Source organism: Oncorhynchus masou, chromosome 14, assembly GCF_036934945.1.
Source record: "Oncorhynchus masou masou isolate Uvic2021 chromosome 14, UVic_Omas_1.1, whole genome shotgun sequence".
Lineage (NCBI taxonomy): Eukaryota > Metazoa > Chordata > Actinopteri > Salmoniformes > Salmonidae > Oncorhynchus > Oncorhynchus masou.
In genome coordinates this window covers 1,838,160-1,861,250 of record NC_088225.1, presented here as the reverse complement: position 1 = coordinate 1,861,250, position 23,091 = coordinate 1,838,160, and the positions used below count along the sequence as shown (strand labels likewise).

Below are 23,091 nucleotides of genomic sequence, written 5' to 3'. Positions count from 1 at the left end.
GCCAGAAATCTTGCTTGTTTGTAGGTGACCAAATACTTATTTTCCACCATATTTTGCAAATAAATTCATAAAAAAATCCTACAATGTGATTTTCTGGATTTTTTTTCCCTTTGTCACTGTTATAGTGCAATTAATGTATTGATTAGTCTTGTGTTGTGGCTTTGCTGGAATGCATCCCACTTTTATTTTTAATTATTTGCTCCACCAAGATTTACAGTTGAAGTCGGAATGTTACATACACCTTAGCCAAATACATTTAAATTCCTGACATTTAACCCTAGTAAAAATTCAGTCTTTGGTCAGTTAGGATCACCACTTTATTTTAAGAATGTGAAATGTCAGAATAATAGTAGAGAGAATGATTTATTTCAGCTTTCAATTCTTTCATCACCTTCCCAGTGGGTCAGAAGTTTAAATACACTCAATTACTATTTGGTAGCATTGCTTTTAAATGGTTTGACTTGGGTCAAACGTTTCGGGTAGCCTTCCACAAGCTTCCCACAATAAGTTGGGTGAATTTTGGCCAGTTCCTCCTGACAGAGCTGGTGTAACTGAGTCAGGTTTGTAGGCCTCCTTGCTCGCACACACTTTTTCAGTTCTACCCACAAATGTTCAATGGGTTTGAGGTCAAGGCTTTGTGATGGCCACTCCAATACCTTGACTTTGTTGTCCTTAGCCATTTTGCCACAACTTTGGAAGTATGCTTGGAGTCATTGTCCCTTTGGAAGTCCCATTTGTGACCAAGCTTTAACTTCTTGACTGTTGTCTTGAGATGTTGCTTCAATATATCCACGTCATTTTCCTTCTTATTTTGTGCACCAGTCCCTCCTGCAGCAAAGCAACCCCACAACATGATGCTGCCACCCCCATGCTTCAGAGTTGGGATGGTGTTCTTCGGATTGCAAGCCTCCCCCTTTTTCCTCCAAACACAAAGATGGTCATTATGGCCAAACAGTTCTATTTTTGTTTCATCAGACCAGAGGACATTTCTCCAAAAAGTACGATCTTTGTCCCCACGTGCGGTTGCAAACCGCAGTCTGTCTTTTTTTTTTGGATCAGCGGCTTCTTCGTTGTCGAGCGGCCTTTCAGGTTATGTCAATATAGGACTCGTTTTACTGTGAATATAGATACGTTTGTACCTGTTTCCTCCAGCATCTTCACAAGGTCCTTTGTTGTTGTTCTGGGATTGACTTGCACTTTTTGCACCAAAGTACATTCACCTCTAGAAGAAAGAACGCATCTCCTTCCTGAGCGGGATGACAGCTGCGTGGTCCCATGGTGTTTATACTTGCGTACTATTGTTTGTACAGATGAACGTGGTACCTTCAGGCATTTGGAAATTGCTCCCAAGGATGAACCAGACTCGTGGCGGTATACAATAATTTTTCTAAGGTCTTGGCTGATTTCTTTAGATTTTCCCACGATGTTAATCAAAGAGGCACTGACTGTGAAGGTAGGCCTTGAAATACATCCACAGCTACAGCTCCTTATTGACTCAAAGGATGTCAATTAGCCTATCAGAAGCTTCTAACGCCATGACATCATTTTCTGCAATTTTCCAAGCTGTTTAAAGGCACAGTCAACTTAGTGTATGTGAATTTCTGACTCACTGGAATTGTGATACATTGAATTATAAGTTAAATAATCTGTCTGTAAACAATTGTTGGAAAAATTACTTGTGTCATGCACAAAGAAGATGTCCTAACCGACTTGTCAAAACTATAGTTTGTTAACAATACATTTGTGGAGTGGTTTAAAAACTAGTTTTAATGACTCCAAGTGTATGTAAACTTCCGTCTTCAACTGTACATGCTAAAATCTCCACTGATGCACGCACACACACAGACGTCACGCTAGGTTACTGAACAACTAATAATAATAACATTTTAAAGTTATGTTCCAGTTGATTAATCAAGGAAATACAAATTTGTATCATATAATTTCTCAAAACTTCTAGTTGCAATAATTGTAAAATAATGTGTTAAAGATTGTAAAATAATGTGTTAAAGATGGTAGAATAATGTGTTAAAGATGGTAAAATAATGTGTTAAAGATTGTAAAATAATGTGTTAAAGATGGTAAAATAATGTGTTAAAGAATGTAAAATAATGTGTTAAAGATGGTAAAATAATGTGTTAAAGATTGTAAAATAATGTGTTAAAGATTGTAAAATAATGTGTTAAAGATGGTAGAATAATGTGTTAAAGATGGTAAAATAATGTGTTAAAGATTGTAAAATAATGTGTTAAAGATGGTAAAATAATGTGTTAAAGATTGTAAAATAATGTGTTAAAGATGGTAAAATAATGTGTTAAAGATTGTAAAATAATGTGTTAAAGATGGAAAAATAATGTGTTAAAGATGGTAAAATAATGTGTTAAAGATTGTAAAATAATGTGTTAAAGATGGAAAAATAATGTGTTAAAGATTGTAAAATAATGTGTTAAAGATGGAAAAATAATGTGTTAAAGATGGTAAAATAATGTGTTAAAGATTGTAAAATAATGTGTTAAAGATGGTTAAATAATGTGTTAAATATCTGCTTTGCTGTACTCATCACAAAATATTGACAAAATCCAGGATAAAATCATCACAATAGAATATATGTAGATAAAATGTTACTTAGCACAACAAAACCTGTCGACTTTGGCTGAGACAATCATACCCATTCCCTCTTGCATACAACCACCAATGTGGTCCATTCAATTTAGGACATTATTAGGAATTGAATTGTTTTATTTTATTAAAGTTATTTTCTGAGTGTACCAACCATGTCGATAATCGAGCACTGACTACCATCACATCTATAAGGACAAACAGAGAACTTCTAACTCGCAACCTAACATTGAGACTGTGGATCCCCAATCACCACCCTCCTCCTTAAATGTGAATATCCACAAGGGCATCTTTTCAGGTCTTTAGCTTTCTTCCTCAGAAAGGTCCTGTGCCTCTCCCAGGCTTCCACTAGTGTTACCTTTCAGGTCAACATGACTGCAGAGCCCTCCGCTATACTTTCACTCTATGGTTGTGCCTTTCTTTACACATAGACAGGTTCTGAAGGAACCCCTTTTTAGACTGCTGGGCATTTTGCTGGATTAAGACAAAAGTTCCACCTCCAGCCCCATGCAGGTCGGAAAAAAAGTTCACATTCTAGTTGCACACCTGCCCCCATAGTCTAACTTCTGTACCCTTGTGGATGTGTCGTAGCAGGGGGCACCGGGACATTGTTCTACTGAATGGAGCCACTTCATGATGGGTAGTTCTTAGAGAAATCAAGGCCAGTGGATCACTGGGTTACATTCAAGTCACTGAACAGACACGGTCTGGAATGTAAAGAGTGAATTGTGCAGAAAGCTTCCAATATTATGGCTAGTTAAGTTGTCTTTGATGTTTATTACTGAAATGACAATTTCTGTTAATTGCAGCTGCAAGACTTATTGGACATGGCAACAAAATGTGTATAAAATCTCAATATTATCTCGTTCAAGGGAAACTACATGTTCACGACCGCAGCACTTTGAGGTGACTGTGTGAGAAGTAATTACAGAGCTGTCAGACTGTCCCATATTGTCCACAACTCGAGGACAGTGATTTTGTCCTTACTTGGACTGTCCCTAATACTTCCTATTGACTTCACAAGTACGTGATTCTATCCACACAAGGGCTGTGCTCAGTGTAAAAGCCTGCTCTGCTCTGCGCCAAGCTCAGCTTTGGATCACAGGAGGATCAGAGATCAGAATTGCAACACTACTGGACGATGAGTTAAATCAGTCAGCTAATTATTTTATGCAGTTTGCATAGCTATAATGACGGATGATGAGCTTGTTCTACATCATTATTCTAATAGTTGTTTCATGTATAATCTTTAGACGACAGACCGATAATTTGATTATCTCCCCAAATCTATTTACCAGTAAGCATGTTAGGAAGATAACAATTGTGTGAGGTTAAATCCAAAGCCCCAAGTCTTTGCAGAAAACCTCAATAATAAGATTCTGTCCCTCTTCAACAGGGAGGCTCATGGTTCTTCCCCCCCCCACCCCCCCTTCCATCGACTTACACAATAATTATTAAAACCTTCCCGGAGGACGTCCAGCAACCTATCAGAGCTTTTACAAGATGAACTGACATGGTATACACCCAATCAAAGGATCAGATAATGTCTAGTACTGACAGCATAAGATAAAGCTAGCTAGCACTGCAATGCATAAAATATGGTGAGTCATTGACTCAAACAGAGAGAAGGACAATAGTTTTGAACAAATGAATTTCTTCCAAAATTAAGGTGAAGCAAGAGAGAGAGAGAATAGAGAGCTAGCTATATTTTGTAGTATATATACACTACCGGTCAAAAGTTTTAGAGCACCTACTCATTCAAAGGTTTTTCTTCTACATTGTAGACTAACAGTGAAGACCTCAAAACTATGAAATAACACACATGGAATCATGCAGTACCCAAAAAAGTGCTAAACAAATCAAAATATATTTTTAATTTGAGGTTCTTCAAATAGCTACCCTTTGCCTTGATGACAACTTTGCTTACACTTGGCATTCTCTCAACCAGCTTCACCTGGAATGCATTTCAATTAACAGGTGTGCCTTCTTAAAAGTACATTTGTGGATTTTCTTCCCTTCTTAATGCGTTTCAGCCAATCCGTTGTGTTGTGACAAGGTGGGGGTGATACAGAAGGTAGTCCTATTTGGTAAAATACCAAGTCCATATTATGGCAAGAAAGGCTCAAATAAGCAAAGAGAAACGACAGTCCATCATTTCTTTAAGACATGAAGGTCAATCAATACGGAACATTTCAAGAACTTTGAAAGTTTCTTTAAAGTGCAGTCGCAAGAACCATCAGGCGAGATGATAAAACTGGTTCTCATGAGGACCGCCACAGGAAAGGAAGACCCAGAGTTACCTCTGCGGCAGAGGATAAGTTCATTAGAGTTACCAGCCACAGAAATTGCAGCCTAAATAAATGCTTCACAAAGTTCAAGTAACAGACACATCTCAACATCAACTCTTCAGAGGAGACTGTGTAAATCAGGCCTTCATGGTCGAATTGCAGCAAAGAAACCACTACTAAAGGACACCAATAAGTAGAAGAGACTTGCTTGGGCTAAAAAAACATGAGCAATGGACATTAGACCTGTGTAAATTTGTCCTTTGGTCTGGACTCCATATTAGAGATTTTTGGTTCCAACCGCTGTGTCTTTGTGAGACGCGGTATGGGTGAATGGATGATCGCAGCATGTCTATTTCACACCGTAAAGCATGGAGGAGGAGGTATTATGGTGCGGGGGTGCTTTGCTGGTGACACTGTCTGTGATTTTTTTAGAATTCAAATTTAACTTAACCAGCATGGCTACCACAGCATTCTGCAGTGACACGCCATCCCATCTCGTTTGGGCTTAGTGGGACTATCATTTGTTTTTCAACAGGACAATGACCAAACACACCTCCAGGCTGTGTATGGGCTATTTGACCAAGAAGGATAGTTATGGAGTGCTGCATCAGGTGACCTGGCCTCCTCAATCCCCCGACCTCAACCAAATTGTGATGGTTTGGGATGAGTCGGACCGCAGAGTGAAGGAAAGGCACCCAACAAGTGCTCAGCATATGTGGGAACTCCATCAAGACTGTTGGAATAGCATTCCAGGTGAAGCTGGTTGAAAGAATGTCAAGAGTGTGCAAAGCTGTCATCAAAACATATTTTGGTTTGTTTAACACTTTTTTGGCTACTACATGATTCCATGTGTTATTTCATAGTTTTGATATCTTCACTATTATTCTACAATGTTAAAATAGTAAAAATAAAGAAAAAACATTGAATGAGTAGGTATTCTAAAATGTTTGACCGGTAATGTATGTTGTAAACTTTCATTCGTGGGCTAGGTTGTAGAAACCTTGTGATGGGTAAAGGGAAAATTCAAGTATTGAGCTGGGTGAATGGAATATGAATGACAGTCTTCCAATATGATGTAATAGATAAGGCCATGGCCATAAAAACATAATTCTGTCCTCCCTCATCTTAAACAGCACCGACCACCAATGATTGGGATGTTGTCATGATGAGGGTGAGTGACTATCCAGATTTGCATGATTTTTTACCCCTGAGGTCAATGTAGGGACCCCACGTTAGAGGATGGAGTGGGCCTGCCTGGATCATATCATGGCTGGCCTAGGAAAGTAAATGGTTCCAGGGGAGCGTGGTTCTCCAACCAGTACCCCTCTCTACATGGTGGCCGCCCAGCTGCTACAGACAATCATGGTAAGGCGTCGGGTTACAGTACCGGCGATGACTCTGCTCATTCCTAGCTCCTCACCCGCTAGCCCTCCGCTCCCTCCCTGCCTTACATCGTGCCGATAAACAGGCCGTTGGCATTCCGGCTCAGAGCTTTCTGACAGCTCAGAACTCTGCCACATTCTATTTCGCATGGGGTTAAAATCCTATCCACTCTGTTTACACGTTCTAGCCCCCTCCACCCCCCATTTACCCCTGCCCCTCTCCTAGCACTTGACTGCTTCCTTCAACACACACACATGCCAACCCCTCCCTCCTTAATGTATGTGCCTGGCCTGTGACAACCCCTCTATCCTCCCCTCCCCTCGTCCTTCCAACATGTCGCTCCCAGTTTGTCTTGCGTTTATCCTGGCAGAGATGGATGGCTGCCTCTGGTTTCCCACAACTATTAGGCTACACTCTCCATTCTGGTCCTGGTCTACTGCTATGAAACAGGCCACTTCCAGATCATTCACTCCTGTGAAGTCTGCAGCACGCACCCAGCACAACAACAAGACATTTAACATAATCAAATCAAACATGCTTTCTAAAAGAGTCCTATCGGTCTGTGGTTCTGTCTGTCTGCTTGCCACCCTGTCTGTCTCTGTTTGATTCTCTCTCTCTCTCTCTGTCTGTCTGTCTGTCTGTCTGTCTGTCTGTCTGTCTGTCTGTCTGTCTGTCTGTCTGTCTGTCTGTCTGTCTGTCTGTCTGTCTGTCTGTCTGTCTGCCGTTCTTCCTTTCTGTCTGTCATTCTATGGAGCCTACAACACACTCTGCACCCAACCAGACCTTTAAATAATTCAAATCCCGTTTTCTTAAAGAGGTCTGTCTGTCCACCTGCCTGTCTGTCTGTCCGTCTGTTCATCTGAGAACGAGCAGTGCTGATGTAAATCGTGTGAATTTTTTCCCAATACCATGAAAACCGCAACAATGCACCCATGCAAAGCCCTCACTCTGTCACTCAGATAGGTATTCCAGTGTCCGCCTGCCAGCTGAAAATCTTTTCCAGCATGTGTGATTGTGTAGGCTACCTGCACCTCCCAACCTCTCTCGCTCTCTTCCTACCCACCAAAGTTCAGCCGCATCTGCGCCCTGCACTTTCTTTCCAAAGCATATAAACATCTATAGCTTGCAAGCTCCATAGCAAGCTGCTTGAAGTAATTCATTGTCAAGCTAAATGTAAAACAAAAAAAAGTTTAAAAAGGAACAGAGAGGAACGATATAAACCATAACTTTTTTTTAGTTTGAACCAGTTCAGAACTTCTTTTTACTGGTCGGAACATTGAAACAAAAAAATATATATAATTTGGGTTCCAACCCCTACTACATAGTATTACTTTTGACCAGAGCCCTATGAGCCCTTTCTGTGTCAGGAGGCCTCTTTCGCGGAGTTGTTAACATGTGTAACTACCCTTTAGTTGTAAAGCCCTGGGCCCCAATGTGTGACCTGCAGCCCAGAGTGCCAGGGGGAGGGGTGGGGGGCCGTAGACGAAACTAAAGTCATCCAAACTGGGCACTATTTGATACCACAACATTTGATACTGTATGTAACAGCCGAGCAACAGGCAATAAGACAAACAGTGCAACAACGTCTCTGCCGCTCAGCATCAGTTATCTGGGGCCGTCAGCATATGCTATAACAGGAAGAACAGGCACCCTGCAGAGAGCTTAGACTTTGTGTTCTACAGGGTGGTATTTATGCTTGAGTCAGCCCAGTACTCTAGAGATGCGCTTGTATGAAGTGTTGTGTCTCTCTTGTTGTGATGTGTGTTTTGTCCTATATTTATATATATATATATTTTTTAATCCCAGGCCCCCCGTCCCCGCAGGAGGCCTTTTGCCTTTTGGTTGGTCGTCATTGCAAATAAGAATTTGTTCTTAACTGACTTGCCTAGTTAAATAAAGGTTAAATAAATAAAATACAATAAATTAAGGGAGATGTTTACACCGTTAGCCAAACGCTTGCATGCTCTCCATATAGTCCCTCAAATAGACTCAAGATTACAGAAACCAATTTTCCATCCAACGACTTCATGCGATCGAATTACCTGACGCATGAAAAAAGTCATGACGGGGCCGAAGAAACAATTTTATAAATGCTGACAGACAATTTGTTCCTTCGATATGGTGGGATCTTTTGTGTCGGTAAAATGTATTACGCGAGAAATGGCGTGGAAACACCTTTATACACAAATATTGATATAATAACCATCAGAGTCACGCGATGATATGTTGTGTGGTTCTCCCACTACGGCTCGGGAAACCATGCAATTTATTAGGATACAGATGAAATAAGTTATGATGCGCTTCATAGGGTGGTGAATGTGCAAAGTGATGAGCTTAATGCTCCTTTCCAATAAATATCGAGGGTCTTATTCTGCTGACATGACGATGGACGCTTGGCTGCCATTTGACAAATACAAATAATATTGCTTTTATCCATAATAATCTCATAATGTACATAGCCTACTCGCACTGTATCTGCGAGCTGTTGGCTAGAGCACATGTGGCAAGACCAGAGTGAGCACGTTTGCTATATAACGCAATAGTGTTGGTAGTTTACTGGTAAACGTCAACGGTTTCCAGTAATATACCCTCCCTTTGCAACCCTAGCTCCATACAATGTGGCCTATAAACTACTTTCAAGCTAAGAAAATGTATGTAAATGTGTAATTTGAATATCATACCTTTAAGATATTCTAGACTCTGAACGTCATCTCAAGCATGGGCTAAGCACGGACGTTTGCCTAAGCTATTATATAAACTTCACCTCAAGCGTGGGGCTAAGCAGTAAGCACGGAAGTGCACTATACGTTGTGCATGTCAACATGCCGCGGTCTACAGGACTATTCTGACAAGTGACATACCAGAGGGATAGAAGCGGGTGGAAGAGAGGATACAGAGACCCGATGTGTGTTACACTAGCCAGCCAGGGAATGCAGAGTGATGGTATTCCTATCCGGAAACTAAGTTACACAGCTTTAGGCTTCTGGCTCCTGCGCAAAGATAATTTGGTAGACATTAAAGGCTGCCGGCGCTGACACGCAAGAGCGACAGGGGTGGGGGAGAGTGGGGGAGTTGCTCTGGAAGGACTGGGTACATATCCATGTTTCTGAGGCACGGGAATCAGGGTCAAATTCAACCACGTCCAGAAATATCATCCACCAGCCAAAAAAGTTTGATGTTTTCCTCAGGAGCAGCGCCAGCGCCAGCGACTGACCCATTTAATACCAAGAAAACCTTTTGTTAACATTTGATTGGACCAAATGTAGAAGACACTCTCCTAGCTTTTGTCTGTCCTTCCTAACTGTCAAGCGCCAAGTCATCTCATGGCACCCACTCCAGACCCACAAGCCCTCGCCACGCCAGATAACGCATGTGAACTCCATGAGATCATGTCGTCCCCGTTGTTCCACCGCGTGATATGAAATACAGCAGGACCGTCATCTCACAGAGAGCCACTCGTCACCGACATGTCAGAAATCCACTTATCGCTGCGATAAGGGACGCCACACACCATGCCGGGGAGCGTGTCGTGTCGGCCCAGGCTGTAAAGGACACAAACACTGGGAACTATGTTCCTTCTCTCTGTCCCCATGGCTGGCTGGCAGTACTCCCCCCAGAGGGTACACAGCACAGGGGTGGCGTTTCCTGATCCCCCCCCCCCCCCCCGTGAGTTCTCTTTCTTTTCTCCTGCTCTCATGGGGAGCCATATCTCATACCTCTCGTCCCTCTCTTCAACGCCCTGTCACCCACTAGTCAACCCCACTCAGCCTCCTCACCCAGCAGAATGTGTTCATCTAGACTAGATGTAGCTGAACGACCAGCTCCAGCACACTCAGGCCAGAGGACACTGAGGCAGCTGCGTGCTGTTCTCGAAGCCCTTGCCCACCAGGGATTTTAAGTCCCTTCTGGCCTCTTTAATAATGCTGTACTGTACTGTATAGTAATACCTGAACTGTTCTGTGCTGGTGCAGACATGATCTTTTCACATTTGCCTTTCCAGCCTGTTTCCAGCAAATCTGACGCCTGTAAAAATGTGTAATAACATAACCCTCAAACAGGTATCACAGTCATAAACAGAACATACACACATCAAAAAGAATAACGAGAATAGCACATGGTTGAGTTTGAAAAAAGTAGAGCCATGATGTGTGTGTAGTGCACATTATACTGAAGGAGGAGCCATTCATAAATAGGTACAGTAGGTGTGAGGTTTAGACCTCGTCTTCAGTTGGTAAACCAATTCTCAGATTCCCCCTTTTTCTATGGGGAGCTGACCAGAAGAGTATACTGATTCCCTAACAAACTCTCACACACTCTGGGTCCAAGTGTACATGAGGCATCTGCCACTCTCCATGGCGCCTGCCTGCCTCTCCCGTTACCCCCTCTGACCCTCATCCTCCACCCAGGGGACACACCCTGTTCCCACTACTGAGCTGAGCCAAACCAAGCTGTACTGCACCAGCCTGGTTATGCATCTACCATAGTTGCTGGAACCATGCTGGAAAGGACAATGTGAAAGAAAATATAATCAAGCCAGCACAGTATTGGTTTGGATTGTCATGAAAGCACGAATTGCATAAGTATCTTTTCTACTCTATCCCACAACAGAGACCAACAGCTATAGGAACCTTAGAAACACATCAGGTTATCCCCAAAACCCAAGTACCCCATAACAGCACAAGTCAGATGGCCTTCTTTAACTGTCACACACAGCCCACACTCAACAGAGAACAAAAAGTCCCCCTCGGCCCTCCTCGACTCCACAACTGCCAAATAGTTTTCCCTTACAAACTGACCAAAAACTCCATGGATCCACACAGGATCCTCTTTCCCCCGCCAGTGACCTCCAACAGGAAAGCCGCCAAATGACAAAACGACGTGTTTTTGCCAACATCGTCCCCTGGAGGGAAGGCGAAAGGGAGGTTGGCGCAACACAAGAGGCAAGGCCGTAGGACAAGGCCCAAGGCCTCTCCACCAGCAATGTGACTTCAACGGAGGGGACAGTGCTGACAGTTAATAATACAGAAAAAGAGTTACAACCTGATCTACTGTACATGTCTAATGAGGGCAATCGAGGAGCGGAGCAAGGCCCCCGGAGACGTGCCTCCTCCGTCTGTCTTGGACGCCAGAGGCTCCGATTTGCATGGTTTGGCATAGAGGGCTGGAGGAGCAGCGGTCAAAGCTTAGACACACGTATGCAGCATCTCTTCACCCCCCTCCCCTTGTGGCTGGAAATGAAGCCATCATCTCTATAAATAAGACAACTGGGCCTAGAGGGGCAGGTGAGACAGGAGCCAAGCTGGGGGAGACAGGTGCAGGTGTCCTCTAGGCCCCCCCAACCCCCTCAACACCTCCTCCTCTCCATCACATGTACCTGTTTGTGGGGGCATCCCGCCAAGCACCAGAGACTTCTGAGAAGATCTTACTCACCCATACCAACTTCTGACACTGTCATACTCACTCATACCGCACGCAGACATTTTGTGCGTTTTCATCTTTGAATAACTCTGTCAGACAGACACACACACGCTCGCACACACACACACACACACACACACACACACACACACACACACACACACACACACACACACACACACACACACACACACACACACACACACACACACACACACACACACACACACACACACACACACACACAGACAAGCCCCATACGCTTAACTTTCACATCTAACTCTTCTAACCTGTTGCACTCGCAAAGAATCACTCTCAATTTCACTTGCTGTTATCACTCTAAGCCATTGCTGTCAAAATCACTCAAACCCCCATACTTCTGCCTGTAACAGAAGTACTGCACAGCACTAACACACAAACACAGTCTAATATGTGCCTCCCTCTGACACCGATGAGATGCACCAGCATGGCAGCACGGTGGGCCGCAACACAAAACCAAACCACAGAATGCCCGGCAGACAAAGCCAGCTGAGAGGCATTTCCCCTGATGCAAATAGCACCACTGAGATGGACAGAGATTGGATATAGGGTTGTCAGGATATAATGGTATCATTATCAAAGGGAATTCCCCTCCAACCACACACACACACACACAGTGAGATCCTCCAGCGAGATGAGATACAGTGTCCTGTGTTTTTAGTGCGCTCCTCTCCCTTCTAATCTGAGAACACACACAGAGACACACACACAGACAGACAGACAGACAGACAGACAGACAGACAGACAGACAGACAGACAGACAGACAGACAGAGGCGGACATGTCTCCTTCTCCTCCAGTCTGAGATAAAAAATAATAATAATAATAAATCTGATGGAGCGCCTACGCAAATAAAGCCCAGCTAGCTGCCTACTGCAACAGGATGAGGCGTTAAAGACTTCAAACGACGGACACTGTGTTCTAATGTTCAGCTTCTGATTCCATCTTTCACATTGCAGAAAGAAACGCGCATGTGACAAATTGGGATTATGCTGTGTCCTTTGACTCCTGACCTGTGAATTTGATAAGACCTTGATTGTTTTGATAGAGGCCCCGGCCTGGGATGTGTCATTGAATTCAAGTAGAGGAGATTGAAAAGGAAGTAGACATTTTAAATCCATTTTGATGATCTATACCAGGGGTATACCCTATGAGGCCCGGAGCCTGCTAGTTTTCTGCTGATAATTAATTGCACCCACCTGGCGTCCCAAGTCTAAATCTGTCCCTGATTAGAGGGGAACAATGACAAAAATTAGTTGGAACTGGCTTTGAGGTCCAGAGTTGAGTTTGAGGGATCTATACTATACTGGAAGTTCCGAATCACAATGTGGCATGCAGTCATCCATCATCTATGACGTACTCTGTAAAACAAAGGTGAAAACCTAACAAACGGTACGCGCTCACCATATGCAAGTTAAGATGCACTCTAAATTGAGCACGGCTGGCCAGACAACGTTTCCACCATTGCCTGCTCTACATCACATTAAAGGGAACGTTCTGGTTATTCACTGACGCCAATCTTGATGCTTTTCACACACATACCAGTAGTAAACGCCTAATTAATTTTCTGTAAGGGACATACACAGTTGTCCCCTGTGTCACATCAGTGGCTATTGCGTAAACGTCGCGCTATGTCCATGGCATGTTAACCTGCTGAGCATGCCATTTCTACAAATCACATCTCACAGCAGCCAGTACAGTACTTGTGTTATGGTATCGATATTTTGATCCAAGTTAAGACGTCCCCCATGAGTTTGTGTGTGTTGCTGTATGTTTACATCCAAAGGGAGATTTGTCTTCCTGGTAAATGAGAGAAACTGCAACAGAATCTCAAATGACGGATGATTTACGGAACGGACAGAGAAAGATGGTTTAGCTTAATAATAGGCTATCAATTGTAGGCTATTGCTGGAAATTCTTGGCTAAATCCAAAAACCTCTGAACTTTGTGCCATTTGGCTTATAGAGAGAACCGTTTGTTGTATTTTTGATAACACAGACAACTATGACGCATGTTGAGAGAAAAAAACACGATCAAGGATATATCATAGTCTTAATCTTTGTTGATATCCACGCAAGTGGGGTCAGACCAAAAATGTCCATATATCCAGTGTACAAAACTGTGTTGGGAGGACCTCCTGATGACAGCTGAAATACCATGAAACACATCAGAAGACTATGAAATTACATCACAGAGCAAATTTATACTCCGTAAAGTCCAATATGGTTTCACCCCATGCTTATAAACTTGTGTTCACGATATCCCATAATTAATCAGCAACTGCAGCAACATGGTTAGACTATGAAGCACTGGGGAAGTAATGACCCGTGGATGACTCCTAACGTCTTTAGCTTAATAATATACCTGTTCAATATAAATGACCAATGTGTCAGTAATTTAAATCATGATATCATAGAACTGGATCACAAGACGAGTAAACGAATCGACTGTAGCCTTTCTTGGGTGAGACAGGTGTAGGCTTGGCTATGTAGGAAACCGGCAATAGCCAAGGCACTACACTTGTTTCTATAGATAGGCTATAAAAATAACTTCAAGATGTCAGTGATTCAATTATTTACTTGGCAGGAATAAATTCAATCTTGTAAAGCCACCGGCCATGTTGTCATGATCGCACCACACTGTAAACATAGCAAGAAGATTATGTGAAGTTCAAAGCCCCAACTGACAGACTGACTTCAAAAAGTCCAACGCAAACGAACCGCTCAAGTGCCCCACCGCGGCGCTAAAAGATTACGGACAACTCGGTGTTTTTGTTTACCCAACCTGGTTTACCTTGTCCTGTCAACAACAACAACAAAAAATGTATTCCCACAAAAGCCAAGTAACCCGGTGGTAAGTCTTCTTTCAAGCCTTCGCTGATAACCTTTCCTCCTTCTCAGAGACCGTCCACGCTGCAGGACAGCTGTTGCTGACGCATGGTGTGTCTTGAATGAAACCCGAGAGTTCGTTCAGGTAGGATCATCACTTAGTCCAAACTTCTCACACTTTTTAACCGCGGCTCGTTTCTCGTGCTTTAGTAAAGATAGGCTAATGCACTACGAAACGTTAATTTTTGTAATTTTATATACAATTGAGGACATGACAGCAACATTTACTACAGGAATAGTGAAATAGTAATGCAGTCATGACTTGTGGAGTATTTTAGCCCGCTCTTCCAAAACGTGGTGGAATGCAAGAGAACATTCAAGACTATCCATTTCTGAGGTCGTCATTTAAATATACTTAAAAAAAACTCTACAGGCGAGGAATATGCTGCTGCCTACCACTCTGACTGGCCTGTTCTGCTTTTCCTCTAGAGTGGCCTAGATAGATTGTCAATGCCAGTTTTCAAGTGGTAGACTTTCTAAAGCTTCTTTTTTTTAAATGGTGTTATACAATTTAAGGGAAATTTGAGTGCCTGGCACTTGAGTTAATGCAATGTTATAACCTACACATGCATGCATATAGGCTACCTGCACTCTAACCTATATAAAATAGCACATGCAGTCAATCACTGCATCCTACATTACACAAATATTATAGAGATTTCGTAAAATGTTATTCATTTTAAGAAGGCATTATATAACTTTGAGAACGGTGTAAGGCCTAAAACTCTTCAAACGAAGGAGCACTTGTAAAGGCATCTCCCCGTAGTTGCTATCTGAAAGAACGACTGTCTTGTTGTGAAGTTTGTCTGCCTGGCTGGGTGCACAGTGGGAGCCATAGCCAGACCTAAATGAATAAACATTTACACTCTGAACTTGCTTCAGATGGCTGTCATTAAATCTGAAGTATAGCTTTAGTTCCCAGGTTTTGTATAGCACACATTTTGAATAATCATCTTAAATTGTAGTTAATTATATCAATTACGGCATGTCACATTGTGCATAAACACATGTTTGACTGTATGAATTTACATAAAGTTGCTCTATAAATGTACTCAAAATGTCATCAAAGTCTTGATTAATTAACAAAAAAAATTGTCTATTGCACAAGCATGTTTTTCCATATTGCTAGCATGGTAAATGAGTAGTTTGAAGATGCAGTCTTTTTCTGTGCAAACCGATAGTATTTCATCTCGCGACAAGACAAAGTCACATTGTAACGTAGCAATTATCACCAAGCGATCCAAAAATTATGACATAATAATCTTAAACCAGAAATCTAAACACAATATTTATTTGGATCGAGTTGATTTATAAGGAGTCTATTTGTGGATATGTTCTTTGGCTTACATAAATCCTTCTGGTTTGTCAATAACCAACAACTATTCCCTTGGTCAGTACAACTCCAGTAATATGATCTACCAACATTCGGGTGAGAACAAGCCCAGTTTCTCACCCAAGAGCAAGACAGAAGAAAACCCATCAATGGACCTTATAAAAGAAAGCAGTCCAGATACATAAACGTCAATGACACATTTTTATTCCATTTAGTAATGGGTCATGACTGTCCATATTTACCCTTAACCTGTACTGTGTCAGTACTGTGCCAGTATTCATCCCATTATCAATTAGTATGAATGAGACAATTAGTATGAGAGAATGGGGTGCATTGTAAATGGACTGGATGAATTCCTTCACATGGATAACATGTATAACCCATGTATCATGCATCGAATCAGAACAGGGTGCCTCATCTTGTTTTCTCTTCCAACTGAAAAGTCTTTGAAGGTCAAATGTTTTCTGCATCTCACTATCTGTTAATGTAATTCTCTCTCGCTCTTTCTCTCTCTCTCTCTCTCTCTCTCTCTCTCTCTCTCTCTCTCTCTCTCTCTCTCTCTCTCTCTCTCTCAGAATCTTTGAGAGTGCTAGAATCCTCCCCCGGCTCCTGCCACAGATAAAGCAGCTGAGCAGAAACGTAATCCTGCCCACCATCTCTCCACATCTGATAATGTTGCCATATCGTAACATAATGAGCATACATATTCTCAGAAGGCCTGGAGCATTCCTGCATTGACACTTGCTCTTGAAAAGACAGACTCTCTCTGTGTGTGTGTGTGTGTGTGTGTGTGTGTGTGTGTGTGTGTGTGTGTGTGTGTGTGTGTGTGTGTGTGTGTGTGTGTGTGTGTGTGCGTGTGCGTGTGCGTGTGCGTGTGTGTGTGTGTCTGCTGACTCTCTGCCTCTCTCTGGTTGCACAAAGCTGCTGCAGGCATCATGTTCCGAAGAGTAACCGTCTGGCGTCGTGTTGAATACAGACCCATGTATTAGATACAGGCAGACATGTCCACAGGAATTGTGAAGCTGTCACACTACTAGCTGAGGGGTGCTGATTGCCTGAGATTTATAGAAAACATTTTTAAATGTTATGCCTATTGCTTTAAGTTAGGAACATGACTAACACGTCAATCTGGTAATGCTACATGTGTGTTAATCTCATTCAAAGTTGCATCACTGCAATAGGGAAACTTGTTAGAGCAGTTTACAGCACAGACAGAGCATACTCAAAATAGCACAACTCACTGGTGACATTGTAAAGTGCCCTCAGAAAATATTCTAATCACAGCAGAGAGAAGATTTTTCTCCCTATAAATTTCAAAGTCTCGAACTTTCAGTTGCATCAGATCCAATAGCTTGATCATACAGATATTTTCTGACTCACTATTACAGGTAATAGATTTAAGCTTTTACATTTAAACCTGATTTCCTACCTCCTGTTCATAGCATATATTTCTTTCTTGTTTAGAAAGTAATTTAAGTCATATAAAAGTCATTGTATACATCCCTTTCCTGCAGTCGATCGCCCTCTAGTGGCCTCATAGGTGGAATGTTATTCATACTCTTCATAATTAATAAACTATGTCGAACTGTTGTGTTATATTTCAGTCTTCTGGGATGTATATAAAGTATAATATTGGGATGCAAACTCAAAATTTAATACATTTCAACTCTATATCTGACATGGTACAGGTGTCTTCTTGTTTTAAACCCATAACCAAGTGTGTGAGATGTATACTTTTGTTTCAAAGTAGATTTGTTTAAGACTACCAAAGAACACTCTGTATGACCCTGATTTAGCCCACTGCAGTAAAAGGTTTAACCAACTTTAATCCATTAACTCTGATGGAACAAACATGTCGCCCGGATAAACGCTGGCCCATGGTGGGTTGAAGCATGGGGCTGGGCCCGGTGGGAGATTTATGGAAATTTACGGTGAATCACATTGCTTGGTGTCTCCTGGGATGGCCCGACACGTCCGCCCCGTTACTGGCCTGTTACCTGGAGCTGATCCCAGAACCAGCTGGAGGGCCAGATCTGACACAGAGCCCACATGCCAGGACCCCAGGAGCCAAACAGAGACTGAGTCTCAAATAGCACACTATTCCCTACATAGTGAACTAAAAGTAGTGCACTATATAGGGAATAGGGTGCCATTTGGGACTCAGCGAGAGCGGCAACTGGTGCACCCCGACCCTGCAAGCCGGATAAACAGATGGCTGGATCTCTCACACCTTCCATCCCAGCGGGTCAAGCAGACACGCATACAACCTTTAAAGAGAGCAGAGAGCGGAGATCAGTTCTGTCCCAAACATCATGCAATGAGAGGAAACCATTTAAGAGTATTGGCAGGATGGTAGTCATAGTTTGTAACGATCATGTGAGATATTTAGGAGCCACGAATGGAACAAATTCCATATTGATTGTAGTATCCCTTACGGAAAAACCACATGAGTTTCACGTGATCACTTGACAACATGTAAAAGCACATGTGAAAGTGCAAATTCGATTTTCACATGAACGTTTTTCCACAGAGTAAAATGCAATTCCACAGGAGAGTTAGGTTTTCACGTGAAAGTTCAATATTTAAATTCAATATTCATGTGAAAATTGTTCACGTGACGCTGCAAATTCCATGTGAGTCTGCAATTCATGTGAGGTGAAAACATGTTATTCTCACATGAAAATTGTGGTGTTAACATGTGAACTCTAGATTGAATACATGTTGAACACGGTTTAACATGTGTAAAGATATAATGGCGCCAGAGGGGATGGCTGCCGATTTATTGGCTCTTAAACAACCGTGCTATTTTGTTTGTTTTTTCGCATTGTTTGTAACTTATTTTGTAGATAATGTTGCTGCTACCGTCTCTTATGACTGAAAACAGGTTCTGGACATCAAAACAGCGACTACTCACCTCTTATTGGAGGAAGAATTTTGATTTAATGAGTCAGAAGAGAGGGATTTACTCCAGACACCCGACGAGGCCCTCATCCCCAGCATTCGCAGGAGAAAAATATGGAGATATCGTGGAAGGAGATGGGGGTGCCTTGGAAGGACCCGGCAACGAGTGGCTAATCTGCCTTCGCCATCAGTACTATTGGCCAACATACAATCGCTGGTTAATAAAGTGGACGAACTACAAGCACGTACAGTGCCCTGCGAAAGTATTCGCCCCCCTTGAACTTTGCGACCTTTTGCCAAATTTCAGGCTTCAAACATAAAGATATAAAACTGTATTTTTTTGTGAAGAATCAACAACAAGTGGGACACAATCATGAAGTGGAATGACATTTATTGGATATTTCAAACTTTTTTAACAAATCAAAAACTGAAAAATTGGGCGTGCAAAATTATTCAGCCCCTTTACTTTCAGTGCAGCAAACTCTCTCCAGAAGTTCAGTGAGGATCTCTGAATGATCCAATGTTGACCTAAATGACTAATGATGATAAATACAATCCACCTGTGTGTAATCAAGTCTCCGTATAAATGCACCTGCACTGTGATAGTCTCAGTGGTCCGTTAAAAGCGCAGAGAGCATCATGAAGAACAAGGAACACACCAGGCAGGTCCGAGATACTGTTGTGAAGAAGTTTAAAGCCGGATTTGGATACAAAAAGATTTCCCAAGCTTCAAACATCTCAAGGAGCACTGTGCAAGCGATAATATTGAAATGGAAGGAGTATCAGACCACTGCAAATCTACCAAGACCTGGCCGTCCCTCTAAACTTTCAGCTCATACAAGGAGAAGACTGATCAGAGATGCAGCCAAGAGGCCCATGATCACTCAGTATGAACTGCAGAGAGCTACAGCTGAGGTGGGAGACTCTGTCCATAGGACAACAATCAGTCGTATATTGCACAAATCTGGCATTTATGGAAGAGTGGCAAGAAGAAAGCCATTTCTTTAAGATATCCATAAAAAATGTTGTTTAAAGTTTGCCACAAGCCACCTGGGAGACACACCAAACATGTGGAAGAAGGTGCTCTGGTCAGATGAAACCAAAATTGAACTTTTTGGCAACAATGCAAAACGTTATGTTTGGCGTAAAAGCAACACAGCTCATCACCCTGAACACACCATACCCACTGTCAAACATGGTGGTGGCAGCATCATGGTTTGGGCCTGCTTTTCTTCAGCAGGGACAGGGAAGATGGTTAAAATTGATGGGAAGATGGATGGAGCCAAATACAGGACCATTCTCGAAGAAAACCTGATGGAGTCTGCAAAAGACCTGAGACTGGGACGGAGATTTGTCTTCCAACAAGACAATGATCCAAAACATAAAGCAAAATCTACAATGGAATGGTTCAAAATAAACATATCCAGGTGTTAGAATGGCCAAGTCAAAGTCCAGACCTGAATCCAATTGAGAATCTGTGGAAAGAACTGAAAACTGCTGTTCACAAATGCTCTCCATCCAACCTCACTGAGCTTGAGCTGTTTTGCAAGGAGGAATGGGAAAAAAATTCAGTCTCTCGATGTGCAAAACTGATAGAGACATACCCCAAGCGACTTACAGCTGTAATCGCAGCAAAAGGTGGCACTACAAAGTATTAACTTAAGGGGGCTGAATAATTTTGCACGCCCAATTTTTCAGTTTTTGATTTGTTAAAAAAGTTTGAAATATCCAATAAATGTCGTTCCACTTCATGATTGTGTCCCACTTGTTGTTGATTCTTCACAAAAAAAATACAGTTTTATATCTTTATGTTTGAAGCCTGAAATGTGGCAAAAGGTCGCAAAGTTCAAGGGGGCCAAATACTTTCGCAAGGCACTGTATCTAAGGAAGTCTCAAGGTTTTGCTCGCCTGAGGTAGAGTATCTCATGATAAACTGTAGGTCGCACTACTCTACCAAGAGAGTTTTCATCTGCATTTGAAGTCGGAAGTTTACATAAACTTAGGTTGGAGTCATTAAAACTTGTTTTTCAACCACTCCACAAATGTCTTGTGAACAAACTATAGTTTTGGCAAGTCGGTTAGGACATCTACTTTGTGTATGACACAAGTAATTTTTCCAACATTGTTTACAGACAAAAGTCAGCCAAGACCTCAGAAAAATAATTGTCGACCTCCACAAGTCTGGTTCATCCTTGGGAGCAATTTCAAAACACCTGAAGGTACCACGTTCATCTGTACAAACAATAGTACGCAAGTATAAATACCATAGGACCACGCAGCCGTCAATCATTCCTAGAACAGCAGCAAAGGACCTTGTGACGATGCTAGAGGAAACAGGTACTATATCGACATAACCTGAAAGGCCGCTCAGCAAGGAGCAAGCCACTGCTCCAAAACTGCCATAAAAAAGCCAGACTACGGTTTGCAGCTGAACATGGGGACAAAGATCATACTATTTGGAGAAATGTCCTCTGGTCTGATGAAACAAAAATTGAACTGTTTGGCCATAATGACCATTGTTATGTTTGGAGGAAAAAGGGGGCGGCTTGCAAGCCAAAGAACACCATCCCAATCGTGAAGCACGGGGGTGGCAGCATCATGTTGTGGGGTTGCTTTGCTGCAGGAGGGACTTGTGCACTTCACAAAATAGACAGCATCATGAGGCAGGAAAATTATGTGGATATATTGAAGCAACATCTCAACACATCAGTCAGGAAGTTAAAGCATGGTCGCAAATAGGTCTTCCAAATGGACAATGACTCCAAGCATGCTTCCAAAGTTGTGGCATAATGGCTTAAGGACAACAAAGTCAGGGTATTGAATTGACCATCACAAAGCCCTGACCTCAATCCTATAGAAAATTTGTGGCCATAACTGAAAAAGTGTGTGTGAGCAAGGAGGCCTACAAACCTGACTCAGTTACACCAGTTCTGTCAGGAGGAATGGGCCAAAATTCACTCAGCTTGTGGAACCTGAAACGTTTGACCCAAATTAAACAATTTAAAGGCAATGCTACCAAGTCCTAGAGTGAGTGTATGTAAACTTCTGACCCACTGGGAATGTGATGAAAGAAATAAAAGCTGAAATAAATCATTCTCTCTACTATTATTCTGACTTTTCACATTCTTAAATAAAGTGGTGATCCTAACTGACGTAAGACAGCGATTTTTTTACTAGGATTAAATGTCAGGGATTGTGAAAACTGAGTTTAAATGTATTTGGCTAAGGTGTATGTAAACTCAACTTTATTCTTCATTGCTGTCTATTTACCACCACAAACCGATGGTGACCCTGAGACCGCACTCAATGAGCTGTATATGGCCATATGCAAACAGGAAAACACTCATCCAGAGGCGGTGCTCCTAGTGACCGGGAACTTTAATGCAGGGAAACTTAAATCCGTTTTACCTCATTTCCACCAGCATGTGAAATGTGCGACATTTGGAAAATCTTACCATAATTCGATCCTCCTGATTCCTGCTGACAAGCCAAAACTAGAGCAGGAAGCACCAGTGACTCAATCGATAAAAAAGTGGTCAGATGAAGCAGATGCGAAGCTACAGGACTGTTTTGCTAGCACAGACTGGAATATGTTTCAGGATTCTTCCGATGGCATTGAGGAGTACACCACATCAGTCACTGGCTTCATCATTAAGTGCATCGATGACTTCATCCCCACAGTGACTGTACGTACATACCCCAAACAGAAGACATGGATTACAGTGTCGTGTCTTTGGCTATGCCAGATTAAGTGATATGACATGCTATTCTATGAAATCATATCTCCTTAATTAATATTACCTGATTGAGCTAATCATGTAAATGTAATTAACTAGAGAGTCGGGCACCACAAAATAATATTCATAGAGTTGTTATCTTCCGAATAAACTCTTAAAGACCTCGTAGTATTTTACACCAATAGCAGTCAATATTAATCGTCATCTTAATTCAGTCTCATCTGAAAGTTGTAAATTCTTGGTTATCTGCACAAACCCTGGCTAACAATTTTGAATCAGTAATACAAAATTGGGTTTAATCATTTATTTACTAAATACCTAACTAATCACACAGAATTACACATACACGTAATTAAATCACAACTTGATTACAAATTACATCATAAAGGAAAACGTCCCTAGCGGGCGGAACAGATATGACAGCTTGTTACACAAAAGAAAAGGTGCTGGGTTTGAGTGAAGGAGCGGGAAGACTGAGGACAAAGGCCG

General features: G+C 42.1%; 1 protein-coding gene across 1 annotated transcript in view; it reads right to left on the bottom strand.

Annotated features, from left to right (window-relative positions):
• The window catches only part of LOC135553943 (sodium channel protein type 4 subunit alpha B-like), a 55,232-nt gene extending 40,568 nt beyond the window's left edge, over window positions 1-14,664 (bottom strand). The window contains exon 1 of the mRNA XM_064985898.1: window positions 14,537-14,664. The gene's annotated coding sequence lies outside the window, so the exon portion shown is untranslated. The remainder of the gene's footprint in view (window positions 1-14,536) is intronic.
• Window positions 14,665-23,091: the final 8,427 nt, after the last annotated feature.